Here is a 19,977-nt window from a genome sequence, read left to right as displayed (position 1 = left end):
CCCTTTCGCTAACATACATGCTCTAGTTAGAGCGATCAGCTCTGCAGCCTGGGCAGAGTTCTGATTCAATCTCGCAATTTCCACAACAGTATTCAAAGTCACAACAGCATACGCAGTAGTCACATCACCATTCGGCAATTTAAAACATGAACCATCCACATACAACGTTCCGTCTGGATTTTCCAAGGGAGTGTTTTTAAGGTCCACTCGACCTTTTGTTTCCTCTTCAGTCCTCAAATAGCAATCATGGGCTGCTATTTCATCTGACTCTGTGCTAATGGGTAACAAAGTTGCCGGGTTCAGAACATTACAACGTTTTATCTGAATGTGGCTTGCCAACAGCGTCAACTCGTACCCAGACAACCTCGCACTCGTCAAGTGCTGAGTTTTCGTACGATTCAAGAGAGTGTCGACTGCATGCGGAACCATCACCGTAAGCATATTATCCATGACCAATCCTGCTGATTGTCGGATGGACACCGCAGCTGCCGCTGTTGCTCTCAAACAACTCGGCAATGCTCTAGCTACCGGGTCCAAGGTCGAGGAAAAATATGCACATGGACGTTGCTTACCACCAAAAGGTTGCGTTAAGACACTCAAAGCACAACCTTCCCTCTCGTGAACATATAATGTAAACGGCTTGCTGTAGTCAGGGGTACCTAACACAGGAGCCGAACACAATGAGTCACGTAATTCAGAAAAACTTTTCTGACATTCTTCCGTCCATGGCAAAGGAGTTGAAACATCCTTGCACGTAAGAACCACCAATGGTTTCGCTAGCAATTAAAAATTTGGAATCCATTGCCTGCAATACGACGTGATACCTAGAAAGGCACGCACATCTCGTTGGGTTGTTGGCACAGTCATTCGCGCAATTGCTGCAATTCTCTCTGGGGTCAACCGTCTTCCCTCCTTTGACAATAAGTGACCTAGATAGGTTACTTCTTGACAACAATGCTGGAGTTTAGAAGGTGACACCTTGTGATGTCAGTCACAGAGATGTTGCAGCAACGACACCGTAGCAATTTTGCAAATGTCCTGAGTATCTGCAGCCACCAACAAGTCATCGACATATTGAATTAAGGCCGCACCAGCCGGCAATGAAAACGCATCCAGTTGACCCTTCAAGGCTTGACTGTAAATCGATGGACTCTCACAGTAGCCCTGAGGAGCGCGTTTAAACCGGAAGCTGCGTCCACCAAGAGAGAAACCGAAAAGGTCTCTGCTCTCTTCTGCAATTGGAATGCTGAAAAATGCATTCTTCAAATCGATCACCGAAAACCACGATGCAGAAGCTGGAATCAGAGTCAGTAGCGCTGTGATGTCAGGCACAACAGGAAACTGAGGAATCACAATTTTATTCACCTCCCGTAAGTCGATAACGAAATGATAAACAGGTGGTTTCGAGGGATCAGTACGTTTTAAAATAGGCAGTACAGGACTGTTGCACACGTTTCCCCGCGTCTCTTCAATAACGTCTTTCTCGATCAAATCATAGATGATCGCTAACAGTGCTCGTTCACCATCAAGAGAGATACGATACTGGGGAATACGTGGCAACCGTACATTAGATTTCAGCTGAACAACATAAGGGGAGATGTCAAGCAGGCCCACGTCGTTGGGACCTGTTGCCCACAAAAATGCACGAAGAGAACTCAATTCCGGTGGAAGCTTATCGAGAGACAAGTACATAGGAGAGACAACCCTCTCTCCTAACGTAAGCTTTACACCCGCAGGAGAACAATACAGAGTTGCATACAAACGTTTTAGCAAATCCAGGCCCAAAAGATTTTCACCACAACCAGTCGTTAAAATCAACGGAGCTTGAAGCTCACGAGGCCCAATTGTAAGGGGCAAAGGGCGTGAAACTGGATTGCTAACAGGGGCGCCAGAGAATCCAACGGAAACATTTGTTAAGCCAGACAAAGGTGCGCCAGGGAGTTTCGAATGCATTATGGAACTTTTCGCTGCACCAGTGTCCAACAGAAAAGGCTCAACGACGCCCAATGTAGCAACTGCGACGTAAGGCCCTCTCTGATCAACCGGAACTGATACCACTCCCTCTCCTTGTCTATGGCTGTCCTAGTAATTACTGTCGTCATTTTCCTGATCGACGTAATAATCATCGTACTGCGCAGATCGTCCTTGCGATGATCCGCGTTGATCAAAACAGTTATTGGAATTGGATGAGTTATCTGAACGATCATTTTGAACACCACGACCCCTACCGCGTGATGTCTGCTGCGACCCACCACGACCTCCTCTAGATGAGTTACCGCTGTTACGATCGTTTAGAACGGGACAATTGAATTTTAAATGACCCTCCTGTCTACAATAGGCACACTGATTGTACCCTAACGAAGATCTTTGGGAAGAGGAGTCATTTCGAGGTTGTGACCTATTTGATTGCGACTGCGGCCTATTTTGCTGCGAAGCATTCTGATTCGAGTGCGGAGGATACGCCTGCTGTAACAACACTTTAGTTTTGAGTTCTTTCGTCTTTTTATCAGCGCAGTCGTTCTCCTCTTTTTCTCTGTTCTCATAATACTGTGCCGTAGCCAATATTTGAGCCGAGGTAGAAACGGCCCACGCACTCTCAGAATTTTTCAATTTATTGCTCAAATCGGGCAATAAGTTAGAGACAAATTTGTCCACGAACAACCGTTGACCACCCTCAGTGCCCATATCCTGACCACTATGATCGATGAATGCCTCCTCAAATCTCGTAAAGAGATCAGAGACACTCTCGTCCTTTTTCTGTTTACAAGCTGACAATTTGTCCCAGTTCACCCTCATAGCTGGCATAAGAGTTTTCATTAGCGTAATTATTCTCTGAGGGAGAGCAGCAATCAACTGCTCGGGTTTAGCACCACCAGTTTGCAACCCATCCGCCGCTACAATGGCAGCCCAATCACCACCTAATTCATTTGCGTGATTTTCCTGACGAATCTTAGCCCATACCGGTTGAGGTACGACATTGCCGAACAGCATGTCAATATCGCGTAGATTCATTATCGTAGCGTCTACAAGCTGCGACAATTCTTTATAATACCCTGCAGGATTTTTGCGAGGGTCAGGCAAAGATTGCTTCACCTGTAACACTTCCGATCGTTTCCATGGGAGATGTATCCATACTCTCTGGAAATGTGCCGGGATCGGTGGAGCAGCACCAGCGTCGCCTGGCATCCAAACTGGTGGAACTTCACGCATGGGAAACTGCCCAGACGCATCTAACTGCCTCTCAACGTCCTCAACAAACAAAGCTTGAGGTATAGGAGCGGGACGGAAAGATAACAACCGTTCAACAGCACATCGAACATTAGTATCCACTACCAGTCCATTCGAGAACTGAAGCTGTAGATCAGACAAAGCGGTCAACACCTCGTCAGGTGCATCGGCCGATATCTGATCACGCAGAACCTTGCACATTTCTTCGAACACGTACCTTTGTGTCGGTACATTGAATTGGAAAAACGTATCAAGTACAACGCGTGGAGGATTTCTAAGAGGGTGCGTCATCCAACCCATCGCCATATTGTATAGCGAAGCACGTTCCCTGTTACCGGGAAGCTGACTACGTCTTTGAGGACCATCTGAACCAGCGGACCCAAAAACGGGTCCGAGTGAATGGAAAAAACTAGCCGCAACAGGAGGAGTACGACTACGAGTAGATGGAGAAGTATAGCACAAGGGACTAACAAGAGAAGGAGTAGAGACAGAAGAAGCAACAGGAGTAAGTAAAGCAGGAGCAGTAGCGGGAGCAGGAGTATGTGGAAGCAGAGGAGCAGTAGGAATAGCAATAGGCAAAGGAGCGGGAACAGTCGGAAGAACGGGTGCAGGTTGAGGAACAGGCTGAGGAACAGGTACAGGGGGGACCACAGGAGCTGCGGTACCCTGCACGTACGGAGGTGGTGACTTCATAATATAAGACATTAAAGGATCCTCAACTGATTCGTCCTTCTTATCCGACTCCGTTGGCAAAGCAGGATAGCACTTATCTATGGACATACGCTGTAGCCTATCAAACACTTCCTTTTCCTTAACCTCCTTATCACGCTGAAACTGCTCTGCTTTCTTTACAATGGTAGCAACACCATCTCTCTGATTACGTTTAGTCTGTCTGATCTCTTTCTGTCGGGCTTCTTTACGCCACAACCGAAAGGCGTCAAACATGGCCGGCCTTGACTTTTTCTCAAACAATTTAGTCTCAAGATTATCTAAGATCGTTGTCTCAAAACTACCATGAGGTGGCCAACTAAGGGCACCATCCTTTTTGGTATAACGGATCCAGTAATCATTAAAAGTAATCGGGCCTAGCCCGTGTTTGCTGTAAAGCTCATAAGTGGGAGTTCCAACCGGAGGTATCGGACACGAGTCCTCCAGTCGGGAATCCGTACCACAACGTCTGAAACAACTAAACAAAGTACTGCGACCAGGCATCTTGCACACTAGCCGAGTTTCACAAACGTCAAGGGTTACGGGATTTACCAAGTCCCTGCAAAAAGCAAAAACCCTCGGTTTTTGGCGGCTGCAGTCGTCAAATATCACAACAAAGTACCAAGAACCACAAATGCAATGGAACCATGCAACAACTAAGCAACCACAACCAAGAACTCTGGGAGCGACCCACGAATACTTAACTCAAAGATGGATGGCGTCACCAGGAAGGCCCGTCAGTCGTCTCGCTATACCAAGGTCTACGCCAGGCACCAAAACAGGTCTACAGTCAGGGCAGCAGTCCGTCGCAGCCGTCAGGAGGCGGGAATCTTCGCGGGAAAAGTCTTCGGGCCACTTGTTTCGACAACAGGATCGATGAAGCGGAGTGCACCTTCCCTCAGAGATTTCACACGAAGTTCCTCACGATCGTCGGGCTTGGACCGGTACCACTGATGCAGCCCCACGTTGGGCGCCAACTGAAGGACTGGGTTATTTAAGACCCAGCGGTGCCAGGGGACAACACCTGAAACCTTCGTGGGTAACCTGCTCCGGCGTACGAATGACAGAGACACGGGACACTTCCTTCGGCGTCAAAGATTCAAGGTTTATTTACTGCAGGGAAACACAGAAGTCACAGGAAGTACAACGAGTGTAGTTCGGGGAGACTGCTTCAAATTGGTTCTGTGGGTCGCTCCTTTTATACACGATTTTCCCATAGGGTTACATGGTACACAAAGGTTTACGACTTGGTTCCCACAATTATCCCCGAGAGGGGTCGCTTTGGTCACTTTGATACCTTCAAGGTCCGGAACATAAGTGCGGAAAACATTTGGCGGTTCCCAACTGTAAAAACCCATCTTCCCACCATTAGTACATTCCAATCAGTAGTAAAACAGATCGAAGAAGGAACAAGAACAGGTGTAGAGGAAGATGGAGACAGTGGGGAGATTGGAAAGGGTGTAAAAGGGGAGGTATCGGGAAACACGAGCTACAGGCATCAAAGGGACATGCCTAATAAGATGCACGGCTGAGACAATAAACCGGCACGGCAAGATGAGCCTCGAGCGGGGCCATCTGCCTTACAGTATCATCCCCCTCGTCATAAAGACACTTTCAAAGGACATGTGTCTTCCGCAGATATCTTGGGAATCCCAGGGTCGCGAAGCGGACAACGTCCGCTCGCTGGCTACTTGAGGGCAAGAAACAAAATGGATGCCGTATCTAAGATGGAACCCGTGGGTACAGATGAAAAACCCACGTAACAAACGAACGGTTTAAGTTAGCACAGCGGAACTGCGCACACTTACTAAACTCGTCATTTGCGGTTCGGAGATACCAGACTCGACCATATTCGTGCGAGTCGAAAACACCACTTACAATTGTCACGGAACCTCAACTTCGAAGGGGCAAGAAGGAGGAGCAAAGTGACCCGCGGGTGTGGGGATTCCCTTGCCAGGATTATGCATCAGGCATATCATACAATTTCTCACCACTCTTTCTGCACACTTACTAATTCCATCATTCTTCCAGACTGGAGCCAACATCTTACAAATCCCTTTAGAGCCGATGTGCGCTGCTCCATGCGCCATCGTTACCACCGCAAGCACATACGCATCAGGCAACATCCAACGCTGCTGTTCCGACAAATCGATCCAACATCCATTCGAGTCCAATTTACCCGTATTCTCTTCCCATGCAAGCTTTTCCTCTTCAGTCGCTTCATCTTGAATTCCTTTCACACTTTCCACTGTGTCCTCACACATTCCCGAGTCAGTAATCCATCTAGTTGTCTGTTTAGCGGTCTCATAAGCAAAAGCATTTCCACGACCAACATCATCCGTGATTGCTCGATGAGCACTGCACTTCACAATCGCAACTTCCATTGGTAAGGTCAGAGATTCCAACAAGTCATTGACTAGCTGACCATGCTGGATCTTAGTCCCATGGGATGTAATGAAACCTCTTTCCTTCCACAAACGACCAAAACTATGCGCTACTCCGAACGCGTACTGACTATCTGTGAACACATTCACTCTCTTTCCCTTAGCTAACACACACGTTCTAGTCAATGCAATTAATTCTGCAGCTTGGGCAGAATTCTGACTCACTCTTGCAGTCTCCACAATCGTACTCAAAGTCGTTACTGCGTAAGCAGCTGTCACATCACCATTCTCCAATTTAAAACAAGACCCGTCAACATACAACGTACCATCTGGATCTGATAATGGAGTGTCTTTAAGATCAATCCGTCCCTTTGTCTCTTCCTCGGTTCTGAAACAACAGTCATGAGGTTCAGAATCACTCGACTCCTGACTAGTCGGCAACAATGTTGCTGGATTCAAGATATTGCATCTTTTGATCTGAATATGACTTGCAAGTAGTGTCAACTCATAACCCGATAATCTAGCACTGGTAAGGTGTTGTGTCTTGGTTCGGTTCATGAGCGTGTCCACGGCGTGAGGAACCATGACCACTAGCATGTTGTTCATGACCAAACCAGCAGATTGTCGAATGGACGCTGCAGCTGCTGCTGTATCTCTCAAGCAACTAGGCAACGCTCTGGCTACCGGATCTAACGTTGATGAAAAATACGCACAAGGGCGTTGTTTATCACCAAATCGTTGCGTCAGAACACTCAACGCGCAACCTTCTCTCTCGTGGACATAGAGTGTAAATGGTTTACTGTAGTCGGGTGTACCCAACACAGGAGCTGAACATAATGCATTTCGTAACTCAGAAAAACTTTGCTGACATTCGGCAGACCATGGTACCGGACTCGGAACACCTTTCCCAGTCAAGGCCACCAATGGTTTTGCCAAAAGAGAAAAATTTGGGATCCATTGTCTACAGTATGAGGTAATTCCTAAAAAGGCACGCACTTCTCTCTGTGTGCTAGGAACATTCATCTGCGTAATTGCTTTTATTCTCTCTGGGGTCAACCTTCTTCCCTCCTTTGACAAGAGATGACCTAGGTAGGTCACTTCTTGACAACAGTATTGCATTTTGGAAGGTGACACCTTGTGATTTAAGTTAGACAAATGATGCAGTAGGGAAATTGTAGCTGCTTTGCAAGTTTCCTTGTCATCAGCAGCCACTAGAAGATCATCGACATATTGCACTAAAGCAGAACCAGCAGGAAGTACAAAGGAATCTAGCTGACTTTTTAATGCCTGGCTGTAGATGGATGGGCTTTCGCAATATCCTTGTGGAGCACGTTTAAACCTGAAACTTCGGCCTCCTAAAGAGAAGCCGAAAATATCTCTGCTTTCTTCGGCTATCGGAATGCTGAAAAAGGCATTCTTCAAGTCGATGACTGAAAACCATGTGGCTGTAGCAGGAATCAACGTTAACAATGCAGTAATGTCTGGAACCACAGGAAACTGTGGGATCACAATTTTGTTAACCTCTCTAAGATCAATTACAAATCTATAGACTGGAGGCTTTGAAGGATCAGTGCGTTTCAGAATTGGCAGTACAGGGCTGTTACAGACATTTCCTCTAGTTTCTTGTACTACGTCTTTCTTGATCAAATCTTGCACTATCAATAAAAGCGCACGTTCACCTTCACTAGAGATCTTGTATTGTGGGATTCGTGGAAATTTGACATTTGCTTTCAAGGTGACTACATAGGGTGGAATTTCTAAAAGACCAATGTCGTTAGGACCAGTCGCCCAAAGAGTATCAGGGAGAGAACGCAGCTCCAGTGGGAGCGCATCCATTGACAAGTACATCGGGGAGATGATTCTCTTACCCAATGTAAGCTGTACTCCTGACGGAGAACAGTACAGAGTCGCGTACAGGCGTTTTAACAAGTCTAAACCAAGCAGATTTTCATTACAACCAGTCGTCAAAATCAAGGGTGCTTTCAATTGACGGGGTCCAACAGAAATAGACAAAGGACCAGATACGGGGTTGTGAACAGGGGCGCCGTAAAAACCTACTGAGACATTTGTTAAGCCAGACAAAGGTGCGCCAGGGAGTTTCGCATGAATGATAGAACTTTTTGCTGCACCAGTATCCAACAGAAACGGTTCGACTACACCTGATGTTGCTACTGCGACATAAGGCCCACTCTGATCTACTGGAACTGATACTACTCCCTCTCTTTGTCCATGGCTGCCCTAGTACTCATTTTGCTGAAATTCCTCGCTAACTTCACAGTAGTCTTCAACGTGATACTGTTGAGATCTAGTCGGCTGTGCAGATTGTCCATTTCTCTGGTCAAAATAATTAGAAGGGCGATCATTTGTTTGTGGAGGCCTAGCACCTCGTCCTCGACCTCTAGAATTTTGCGTAGAACCACCACGACCTCTCTGAGCTGCTGCAGCATTATTTTGTGCTAATACTGGACACTCATTCTTATAATGACCTTCCTTTTTGCAGTATGCACACTGATTCCATTGGTATTGTGGTCTCTGAGAACCATAGTCTGTCCTCTGATATGGCCCTTGCTGTGTATTCGTCTGATTCGTGCGAGGCGGATATGCCTGCTGCAAAAGAACTTTAGTTTTTAAATCTTTTGTTTTCTTATCTGACTTTTCCTTCTCTTCTTTATCCCTATTTTCATAGTACTGGGCAGTTGCAAGTATTTGCGCAGTCGTAGAGACAGCCCACGCACTTTCAGAATCTTTTAATTTATTACTGAGCTCTGGTAGCAGATTGTGCACAAATTTATCAACAAATAGTCTCTGTCCTCCTTCCGTGCTCATATCCTGACCACTGTGATCTACGAAAGTTTCTTCAAACCTTGTGAAAAAATCAGAGACACTTTCGTCCTTCTTCTGCCTGCATGCGGACAACTTGTCCCAGTTAACGCGCAATGCTGGCATCAAAGTTTTCATTAAATCGATTATTCTACCAGGCAAATTAGCAATTAGAGGTTCAGGTTTAGAACCACCTATTTGTTGACCATCTGCCGCTATTATAGCTGCCCAATCACCACCTAGGGCAACTGGATGATTTTCTTTACGAATTTTAGCCCAAATTGGTTGAGGTACTACATTGCCAAATAACATGTCAATGTCCGCTTAATTCATTACGCAAGCTTCAACTGTTTGTGCTAACTCTTTGTAGTATCCGGCTGGATTTTTACGCGGATCTGGCAAGGCCTGTTTTACTGCTAACACTTCAGCTCGTTTCCACGGAATGTGTATCCACACTCTCTGGAATTGGGCCGGAGCGGCTGCAATACCATTCACTGCGTCAGCTTGAATGGCTTCGCGCCATATTGGAGGAACTTCTCTCATAGGATATTGTCGACCTTGTTTCGTACTACGCTTCTCTAACTCTCTTGGTGAACGAAGGGAGGGATCGAATCTAAAATCTAAAATTAACTCCATTGCTTCTTTTATCTCCTAACCAACTATCATACCTGCAGCAAATTTTTGTTGTACTTGGATTAATTCATCCGGTACCTGTTCAGATTCGCTCTCTTCCCATTCTTCACGTAAAAGGGAACACATGACATCAAACACATAGCGCTGTGTTGGTTCCTTCCATTGCATGAATGTATCTAATACATCTCGCACACTATATCTTCCAACTTTCGAAATCCACCTAAGGGCAGTAGAGTCTAATATTCCACGTTCTTCACTACTAGGAAGCTGACTACGTCTCTGAACGGAGTCAGAGACAGGACTCCTAATTAAAGTTTTGTAAAAGGGAGATAGAATATTTGTGACAGAATAAGTGATTCTTCGACGAACAGAAAGCGGAGTCATATAGCTTGCAGAAGTTTGGAGGAGAGTAGTAGTCGGGACAGAAGAAACAGCGACAGTAGGGGTAGCAGGTAAAGTAGCTTGTGAAACAACAGGTATCAGCGGTACAGGCATAGGCAGAGGAGCTGGCAACCCTGGAAGAGGGGGTGCCGGAGGAACATTAATATTAACCACAGGAAGTACAGGAGCTTGATTCAGGGGAGCAGGAGCAGGTATACCAGGCTGTCCAGCAACCGGTAATTGAACATTCGGCAAAGGTGGAGCTGTAGCACCTTGTGCATACGGTGGGGGTGACCTCAACAGGTAAGACAGCAGGGGATCCTTTTCAGGGTCCTCTACTATCTTAGCTGCACTCGATGGCAAGGCAGGATAGCACTATCTATCGCTAAATTACGCTCTCTATTGGCCACCTCTATCGCTTTCTCAGATTCATTGAGTTGCAGCTGCTTGGCAGACTGTTCTAAAGTCAACTCTTGCTCTTTCTGTTCTTTCTTTAACTTTTTAGTTTCTCTCTGTTTGGATTCTTTTCGCCAATAACGGAAAGAATCAAACATTGCCGGCCGGGCTTTCTTCTTAAATAATTTCATTTCTAAATTATCAAGAATTTCGGGTTGAAAACTACCATGCAGTGGCCAACTAAGGACACCATCTTTCTGTGTGTATCGAACCCACACCTCATTATAAGATATAGGACCCACACCATGTTTACAGTACAAATCATAAAGAGGAGTTCCAATCGGAGGAACCAGACATGAGTCCTCCAACCGGGAATCCCTGTTGCAACCAAAACACGACAACATACAATTTTTCCGACTTACCATTTTATAAACCGGAACACAGAACAAACACAAACAAAGATGCGCGCTCGAACTAAGAACTTAGGCCTACCAAAGCGAACAAATGTATCGATACCCAAACTAAACCAAATGATTATCGTAACTAGAACAACCAGTGATAATCTTACGAAAACCAAACCAAACCAAGAACTAAAAGGATTATCCAAACAGGATCGAACCCTTACAGAGTAACCAAACAACTAGCAACCACTTAATACTTAACTGAGGTACTGAAGACGTCACCAAGGAGAAACCCGTCTCGTCTCGCCGTACTAAGGTCTGCACCTCGGGTCCAAGACAGGGCGACAATCAAGGCAGCAGACCACTGCAGCCGTCGGAACGGGAACCCTCGTGGAAGAGAACGTCGGGCCACTTTTGCGATATACCGGGATCGATGAAGTGGGGCGCCTCCCTCTGGAATCTTCACACGAAGCTTCTCGAACTCTTCAGGCTTTTGGACTGGTACCGAATGACGTCGCCCTACGTTGGGCGCCAATTGGAGTTCTGGACTTTTTGGTACCGTCCAGAGGTGTCAGGGACAACACCCGAAGACCCCTGAGTTCTACCTGTCTCGGTGCACAAATAAACAGAAACACGGGCTTCTCGATGGTGGCGTCAAAGACCAAAGGTTTATTACTGCAGGGACACAGAAGTCACAGAAACTACACACGGGCAGAATCTAGGAGCCTGTTCGATTTGCACAAAGTGGGTTGCTCCTTAAATACAGTTTTTCTAGCTTGGGGCAACATTCTTCACATGCTAGTATGTTTCTAAACCTTCATGTCCTAAACAATAAATATTTGGCGTTACACAAGAATCGTCAACAATATCTGATGTCAAAACATTACGAATGAGAGGTTCCCACTGTTCCATCATAATCCCATGTCAACTTTTCATTCAAGAGCCGGACCGCCTCATCGTAAATTTTGTTACCTCCCCCTAATAAAGGCCCAGAAGGAAAGGAGTAGAGCCAGGTGCAGAAGATAGAAAAGCAGGATAAGAGATGTTTGTGGGTCGTAAATGGGCAAGGCTACCAGCTTCGGCCGCCTAATCATGATCAGGCCAACGAACACGAGAACCAGTATAGCAGGACTGGCCTCAGGCCGGGGAGGCAGCTTCTGTCGAGTCATGCGGCCACAGCGTTTCTGTCCTAAGGTGCACGTGTCACTAGCAAGATGAATCGCCGGCTAAAGCTTACGTGTCCTTAAGTGAAATGGGTTGACCAGAGGTCGCTGTGTGTCCATTGACTATGTGAGGGCAAGAATACAAAATGGCTGCCGCAATCTAAGATGGATGCCATGGGTAAATCAGAAATGTGCTTATAACAGGAGTGCTCTTGCTCGTAGCGTAGCGAAAACACCAGGATATGCTAAATGGATCATTTGCGGTTCACTGGTACCAAAATTATGAGTTTACGACAATGTTGAAAACACGGGTTCAAATCGTCACGGAACCTCAGACCCTCCTTTTGCCCTTACATAGGCAATTACTCAGTCTATGTCAGAGTCTATCTCGATGTTCATCAGGTCAGTGATATGTTGTTGCAGCATCATCCTTTCTCGTACCTTGTCTCCAAACACAGGTGGTTTTCTGAAACAGGTTGCAGCACAGAGGCTACACAAAGCGGGACCACATTGGATAATAAGGCAACACGAGAATAGGAATACTAAGATAATACCAACGACCATCAGAACCTTCCATCCCCACGCTGATAATAGAGTCCAAAGCCACTCCATTAAGGACCAACTTCCCTTGTCTACATGAATAGAATCGGAAATCTTGTGTAGCTTAGAGATCGCTTCGTATATAGTCGGAGCATTATTGGGTATAAAAACACAGCAGCTCTATTGGATCATTCTGCATACCCCACCTCGATCTGCAAGTATTACGTCAAGAACCATACGATTCTGTAACGTCATGAGACGATCCGCCTGAAGCTCAGCAGTTAAATTACTAAGGGCACCAGCAGTTTCTGTAATAGTAGATTCAACTACCCGTGTTAGCTGACGTAGATTTCTACTATTGGCCATAGGCCCCCAGAACGGAAGGAAACCTTTTAAGAAGTCTCCGGCTTCCTGACCAGCGGTATCTTCTTTGCTGAAAACACCTCTTGCTACTGTGGTCTTGTGATAATCTGGAGAGGCAGTGTATGTCGGAGGCAACAGTCGGGCAATATAGCATGAACCATAAAAATCAGCAGGCAGCCATGTATATGCCCTATCCTGACAAATGAAGTAGGTACCCTTAGCAGTGAGGAAGGCAGGGGAAGAGTTTGACGGATATACGTAAGTTTCAACACAGTCACTCTTCCCTAGCCGAGCTCTCGGATTTCGCCCATTACCTTGCAAGCAGAATTGACCTCGGTGAGGTACGACCCAGACTGGAGTAGAGCTCTTACGCTTGCTTTCACCCAAACTAATACTATACTCCGTAGAATTCCAACTCAGATAAACTCGTAGTTCATCTCTAGGGACAGATGGTGAGTTATTGACGTCTCTAACCATGTCAGTTATTCCCTTTCTCAAGGCTTTATTAACAGATGTATACTTAGCGGAGCGTGGAGGGCGCGGGGGATAGGTTTCGAGAGCATAGACGAATACAGTTTGGAAGGCCCGGCATGATCCATTATAGCTAAAAGGCAAGACCAGGTATGGAATGCCTTTATCCATGGTGTGTGGTACCGTCCAGAGGTGTCAGGGACAACACCCGAAGACCCCTGAGTTCTACCTGTCTCGGTGCACAAATAAACAGAAACACGGGCTTCTCGATGGTGGCGTCAAAGACCAAAGGTTTATTACTGCAGGGACACAGAAGTCACAGAAACTACACACGGGCAGAATCTAGGAGCCTGTTCGATTTGCACAAAGTGGGTTGCTCCTTAAATACAGTTTTTCTAGCTTGGGGCAACATTCTTCACATGCTAGTATGTTTCTAAACCTTCATGTCCTAAACAATAAATATTTGGCGTTACACAAGAATCGTCAACAATATCTGATGTCAAAACATTACGAATGAGAGGTTCCCACTGTTCCATCATAATCCCATGTCAACTTTTCATTCAAGAGCCGGACCGCCTCATCGTAAATGTTGTTACCTCCCCCTAATAAAGGCCCAGAAGGAAAGGAGTAGAGCCAGGTGTAGAAGATAGAAAAGCAGGATAAGAGATGTTTGTGGGTCGTACATGGGCAAGGCTACCAGCTTCGGCCGCCTAATCATGATCAGGCCAACGAACACGAGAACCAGTATAGCAGGACTGGCCTCAGGCCGGGGAGGCAGCTTCTGTCGAGTCATGCGGCCACAACGTTTCTGTCCTAAGGTGCACGTGTCACTAGCAAGGTGAATCGCCGGCTAAAGCTTACGTGTCCTTAAGTGAAATGGGTTGACCAGAGGTCGCTGTGTGTCCATTGACTATGTGAGGGCAAGAATACAAAATGGCTGCCGCAATCTAAGATGGATGCCATGGGTAAATCAGAAATGTGCTTATAACAGGAGTGCTCTTGCTCGTAGCGTAGCGAAAACACCAGGATATGCTAAATGGATCATTTGCGGTTCACTGGTACCAAAATTATGAGTTTACGACAATGTTGAAAACACAGGTTCAAATCGTCACGGAACCTCACACCTGCCAAATGTTATTCCTTACTTTGTGTAGTGCAAATATTCATCATCGTTATAAGGTCTCACCCCACTCTTAAACATATAGGGCCAGATGTAGGTGGCCAAATAGCGAGCACTAACACTGAAATTTTGCGAATTTCAGCGTTTGCAATCGCTATTTGGCAGCGAGCAATGCAGGTAAGATAAAACCTACTAGCAAAATAAGGAATCACAAAATTGCGATCCCTTATTTTGCTCTTGCATTTAAGGAATCGCAAATTGCAATTCCTTAAATGCAATGTAAGTAGCACAAAAGAAAGTGCACTTTAGCCTTAAGGAATAGCTAATTACCACCAACTTCAAGTTGGTGGTAAGTAGAGATTTCCTTTAAAAAAACACTTTTTTGCTTTTTTTTAAGTGCCATGTGGCACCCATTCATGCCCTTAGGGCATGTATGTGCTCCACATGTGTACACATACACATTTCAGGTGTGCAAGAGGGTGTTAATTTGGAACCCTGGCACCCTTGAAATTGCGCCCGCAATTTGTGAGTGTCTCTTGGTGACTCGCAAATTGCGGGAGCAATTCCTATTCGTTCCTATGGGCCTCTTGGCCCATAGGAGTTAAGGGAAAGGTATTCCTTAATTGCGAATCACAATTTACGATTCACAATTAGGGAATATTAAGGAATTGCAAAAAATATTGCATTTTCTACCTACATGGCATTTTGCGATTCCTTTATAGCGATTCCGTAAAAATCGCAATTAAGGAATCACAAAAATGCATTTGCCTACATCTAGCCCGTAGTTGCTTGCCTCACTTATTCAACAGTAAGAGTGGGTGGAGGACTCTGCTCTGCCAGCGGAGTTTGCAGAGTTTTGCCAACTCTGTGCTCCATCTGGAGAGCGGAGCTAGGACAAAAACTCTGATTATGCTGCATGGCGGAGTTTGCTCCCGCCGCCTACCGGTAATTATGAATGCACCTAATCACTAAAAGGCAGTGCTTAGATAGTCGCCAGTGTTTTTGAGGTTTTAGTTAGACATGCATGCCACTAAGATAGCAGCCGGGTCTTCAAGACCGATTGAGCTGGTGTGGACATGACTTAACACGTACCCACTGTCGATTGAGCATGGGCAGATGGCAAGGCATCAGATGCTTCCTACCGGATAGGACTTGTTTAATGTGCGTGGAACTCCCCCACCTCTCTTCATCATAGTACTGCTCCATGACAGAGGGCTCAGAGAGGTCGCTGGGGCACAATGTTTTGCTGACACAAAGCATCTTGCGAGAAACGCGACCTGCCTATTGTACCAATCCAAGTGCGGCTGGGTAGTCGCCTACGGGGCATTGGTTTCGGTTTTTCCGGGTATACTTTGAAGGATATGGACCAATTGCAGGTTGTTTGGGGAAAGCTATGGAGAGTGTTTTGCGGAAGTCCTTCATGGACTACTCTTCCCAGTGTTCCAAACGCCGACAACAATGCCCCTGGATTGGCAGAGCGGTTCTGCATGCATGACTACACCTACCATTGGGCTCCCAGAGTAGGCTCCTGCTAATTGTAAGGGTGTCCCACTGCTCTCCCGGTTTGAAGACAACTCTCCCTCTGCACTCCATTTTCTCCTGGTCCTGTCTTTCCCTAACTGATGCCTCCATAATCCTCTTTTCCCCACCACCTCCCCACGAAGCAGCCATTGTAAAGATCGAGATCCAGGGAATAGGAGCCTGGAGACCTCATGCACAACCCTTGGACCCAAGAGCAACAGAAGGAGCAGGCCGAAGACCTGTGCACAGGTGAGGGAGAGTTCCTTGGGAGGCGGGTATAGCATGGGAGAATTTGTCCACGTCAGATGCACTCAGGACACGAAAAATGTACGATATACATGATGAGAATAGGGCGGAGCGGAACTCCGTGGAATTCCACAGAGTTTTTGTGCAACTCCGCCAAATTCCGCGTAGTGCAACTCTGCGAACTCCGCCCACTCTTATTCAACAGTTGTGGGATTGCTTGTTTTCCATTTCAGAAGGAAAATTAGTTGCAGCCGGGTTGGATTGTGCTGTATAGGGTGTGACCAAGATAGATTTGCATATGGTTAGTCCCTGTCTGTCATGGTTCTATGAGCAAATGAATGCCAGAATGGAATGCATCTGCAGATTTGAAAAGTGGTGAAGATCAATTCAAAATGTTTCATCCATCACTGTCAGTGTTTATCAGTGGGTCGCCCTACGTGGCACAGGCACACCCCAACATGGGTGCTGCCACTGTGCCGTAGGGATTCAAGCTATACTATACTGATAAAGCCCAATCAGGCTGAAACACGCCTGAATTTATTGTGTCCTGATTGACTGATAACGTGGATTAGTGGTGCTAGGTCAGTCCAGTTCCAGAACCATACCAACAACCTACCTGCATGAGTACCAGGGCAGATCAGAGCCATTCAAATCGTGAAAGATGCCAGCCCATCACCTGATCCTGTCTGTGCTTTCCACAGCCCTCAAGACTGTCTCACATCACGTTTGTCACACAACCTGGAAACCCACATAGAATTCCCAGACATGTAAATAACAGTTTATACAAAAGGTCTCCTTGAAATTCCTCACAGATTCCACAAATTATCAGTCACCTCTGGAGTTCGCTAATTTCCATGTACAGTCTCCGGATGCATTCTGGGATGTTTCACGTGTCTGACACAGACCTTTGACCTAAGTCGCAGCTGCCAATCAGATGCTCTGGTCAGTGAGAATTCTAACTCTTCCTGTAGTTCGGTCTAGAATGATGAAAGGTGAAAACTATCAAAGATCCAACAGCAAAACGGAATAAATCGGGGGCTCGAAGCTCATCTCATAAACTCAGCGGATGATAATATATATATATATATATATATATATATATATATATATATATATATATATATATATATATATATATATATATATATATATATATATATATATATATATATATAATATATATATATATATATATATATATACACACACACACACGCGCACCCACACACACACACACACACGATACAGAGAAGTAAACGAAACTCATCAACATCATCACGCACACTGCGAGGCCAGAGCGTTGATTTGAAAATGGGGGTCCTCTTCCATTGAGTGGCACCATTGTCCCTATTGCAAGCAGTCACATTTGCACTGGCGCAAGGGGGCGCTTGGCGCGCCCCACATTTATTGTCTCGTGCACGTTACTGCGGGACATCCAGTCACTGCAGACCCAGCAGCAGCTCCCTTCACTCATCCACAGTCCACGCTGGCACTCAATAAAGATTCAACCCACACACCGCGACCAGTCCATTACAGGTGACATAACACGACACAGCACGCCTGACATCACAGATGAAGTGACCAATTAAATAAGAGATTGCATCTGGAAGACCTCATCAATATATTCTTATAAAATACCATCCACGTTCGATGCTCCCTTGGTTTTGGCTGTGTTTTGGTCCCAGTCAGAGAGCAGCAGGGGAGCAGTGTTGAGAACTATGATGCACTGGAGCAGGTCTGTATGGTTCTCAGTACTGGAGAGGCAGAGTGTGCTGAAAGTCAGGCTGACTGAGGTGTATTAAACAGAACGGGTGCCACGATAAAAGTGCTGCAATGTGCTCCAAGGCAGCATTGACGTGTATTAAAATAACTGTGTGAACAGTGTGTGGATCGCACGTCTGCACCGTGCAGCAAGTCGGAATAGAGGTACATTAACAGAGTGGCTAGCGGAACCTGGAGGTTGAAAAACAGGGTGCGCTGCACGCCCCTCACAGCGGAGGTGCATTAACAGAGAGGTGTCCGCGCAGGCCCCCCTATTAGAATCGCAGAGATGCTGCAGCTCACAAGCGAGGTGCACTGGCAGAGCTCGCGCCTGTCACAGCTTCGCACATAGGCAGCCCTGTGAGTTACAGGCACGCTGGTTTCCATGGAAACTCTAAAACATTTATCAGTGGTAATTGTGAAGTCTCTGAACCTTAAAGCAGAGCTTGCTGAAAGAACCACCCCCTCACCACCACCAGCAGGAGTGAGACAAGTGTGTGCGTGTGTGTGCGGAAAGCAGTGGGGGCTCCTCGGCGTGTCTGCAGTGTGCCATTCCCTGCTTCACTCATTAATCGCCAACTCAAACTCCTTGCTTAGGAAGGGGGTGGATGAGGCTGTGGACAGAGGCTTAAATATGGGGACAGGACATATACCAGGACTCACCCCTGCCTGGCAATGCATCCCTACTCTCATTCAAGCACCTCCTACCCAAGAACCAGGACTCTCTAGCATACAATCCCTCTTTACTCGAGCCTTACTATCCATAGCCAGGGTCAAATTGGGATCACAATTTGGCCCGGGCATTGATGAAAAAAGTAGCCCACTTTTGCGGGGCGTGGCCCACATTCGCGTGGCGTGGCCCACATTCGCGGAGCATGCCCTTTCATGAAACACTCTAGGAATGTAAGAGGGAGGCTGTTTTTCTTGGGAAGGACACAGGGCCAAGGTGACAATGTCCTACAAGCTGAGCACCTGAAAAACAGCCAGGGCCCTTTCTATTACCTAATTATTCCCCAGCCCTCCAGCGCAGGAGCATCTGAAAACAGCGAGGCCCCTTTCTATTAAAAAAAATTATTCCCCAGCCCTCCAGCGCAGGAGCACCTGAAAAACAGCAAGGCCACTTTTTATTAAAAAACTATTCCCCAGCCCTCCAGCGCAGGACCACCTTAAAAGCAGCGAGGCCCCAGCTAATTGTAAATTACTCAGCCCTTAGCTGCCTCACGGCAATGGCATGGTAGGAGAGGGGCTAAAGCAAAAACACAGCGTCTGGGCTATCCATGAGGGTAGGGGGAGGCTAAGGCGAAGATGGTACGAGTTCCCCACATCACCTCGCCCCCATAGTGAGACCCATTCTTCCTCGCCCCCTATGCCCGGAACGAGAAGGGCTTTGGGCGAGGACTAATGCAAGCACTGTTTCTGGGCTGCGTGGGCACCAGGGGGGCCATAGGCCTGAGCAACACCTGGCCCCCTGGGAGGCCGATTCTGGCACACAATCACCCCTCCCCAGCCTACCATCAGCATGATTGCTTGGCAGGGCAGGGGGTCAAGGAGAGGCCACAGAGCTGCTCATCGCTGAATGGCCGGCTGCACAGCTAAGCTGCTTCCCTCTCCCTGTCAGTGCTCTCTGTGGACTGGTGAAGGGGGAAAAAAAGTCCCACAGAGTGCACTGAGACACCGGCCCTTCGGCCCGTGCCCGAGTGCGCGCAGTGCCAATTCGCCCCTGTCCATAGCGCCCTCCCCCATCCGAACCCCTCCTCTCCAACATCCTCTTCACCCACCCGGTAAACGCCAATCCAAGTCATTCTGCCCCCACACAAAACCTCTGGCTTCCCAATAACAAC

This window comes from Lissotriton vulgaris, chromosome 5, assembly GCF_964263255.1.
Source record: "Lissotriton vulgaris chromosome 5, aLisVul1.2, whole genome shotgun sequence".
Classification (NCBI taxonomy): Eukaryota; Metazoa; Chordata; class Amphibia; order Caudata; family Salamandridae; genus Lissotriton; species Lissotriton vulgaris.
This window is presented reverse-complemented; position numbering follows the sequence as displayed.